At 40.5% G+C, this 1,350-nt stretch overlaps 1 protein-coding gene across 2 annotated transcripts in view; it reads right to left on the reverse strand.

The window, feature by feature from the left end:
• Positions 1-245: 245 nt before the first annotated feature.
• LOC116063564 (metabotropic glutamate receptor 7-like) overlaps positions 246-1,350 on the reverse strand; it is a 480,756-nt gene continuing 479,651 nt past the window's right edge. Inside the window, exon 11 of one of the 2 annotated variants that reach the window (XM_036002392.1) lies at positions 246-1,350. This exon is cut by the window's right edge and continues 590 nt beyond it. The gene's annotated coding sequence lies outside the window, so the exon portion shown is untranslated. The other variant, XM_036002393.1, reaches the window with a different exon arrangement.

The raw sequence follows: 1,350 nt of genomic DNA on the forward strand, positions 1-1,350 counted from the left end.
TTGGGGAGAAATGACCAACAACAGCAGCCAAGATAATGTTAGCATACATGTAGCAGTGGACTGACTGTCACCGAGTATAGCAGCACTTTCTACCATCAAAAATCGCCAATATAGTCTAAACTATAAACATCTTCCAACAGGAATGTGATCCAAAATTGAATAGAAACTATCAACAACATCGGCAACCAAGAGTGTCTCTGAAATATAAAAGCTGCAGTAACGTCTGAAGCCTGAAGTGTTGATGCCTGCGCAGTTTGCCCGTGTTGGCGTTGACACGTATATCAGGTGCGATCTAGCATCTACTGTTCACCAGCATTCGGAGCAGAGACGCAGATCATTGAGGAGATTAAGGACTTGAAGTTACTGGAAGCTTCTTTGAGGCGCTGCACACATGTTTTTCCCTTTAAGAAACGTTGCCAAAGAGGGCTTAAAACCAACGTCTGAAGCAGATAACAAAGAGGACGACATTTAGGTAGAAAACAACAACATTGACATTCCCAAGAGCTCATGGCAAGACAACATGCGTAATTAACACCTACAAAGTCACAAGTGCCTGATTTTGAGTTTCCTGCACCTTTAAAATACTTAAGCACCCAACTGCTACAATCTGCGTCAAAAATCACACTCCTTCTCCGAGTCATAACTCTGTGAAATCTAAACACACAGACGTAACACACAAAATTTGAGAAAAAAAGAGGCTGCAGAACTCTCCAGTATCAAGGTAATCATTATACTTCTTCCTGTTTACATCACCCAGATAGAAGTAAGACAACATGAGAGACAACATCCATTAAAGGGACAGTTGAAACTAAAAAAACTAGCCGATAGAGGCAGTGGTAGAGCAGCAACTCCCGTGTTCTGCGAGGTAAAATGGCAGAGAGAACAGTTTCAGGTCCCTGTCGTAAACTGAACTACTGTAACATACCTAATTAACTAACTTACCGTATAACTACACTTCAAAAGATCTGAACTATCCCTTTAATATGAACCTTTTTCATGTCACACCATGTTTACTAAAGCTCAGAATGTACCATCGAAATGAAAGAGTCGAACTCTGAAACTTTAAAAACCGCTGTACTTCATCATCGCGCTGTGATCTAAAGTGTTTCTGAAAATAGGATCCCATCCCTCTCAGTAAGAAGCCGGTTGAGAAAACATGTTTTCAGGGTCTTTAAGGACATTTTTAAGTGGCAACAATCAGATCCCAGCCGGCAGCGTGAGCAAAGCCCTCAAAATCTCAAAGCAAAGAATATGGCTTTAATAAAAAAAAAACAATGTGCATCCAAGCAGCAAAGAGCAAAACAGATTCATCATCATCATCATCGACGTAATAACCATTGTCATCTTTAA

This window comes from Sander lucioperca, chromosome 6 (assembly GCF_008315115.2).
Source record: "Sander lucioperca isolate FBNREF2018 chromosome 6, SLUC_FBN_1.2, whole genome shotgun sequence".
Classification (NCBI taxonomy): Eukaryota; Metazoa; Chordata; class Actinopteri; order Perciformes; family Percidae; genus Sander; species Sander lucioperca.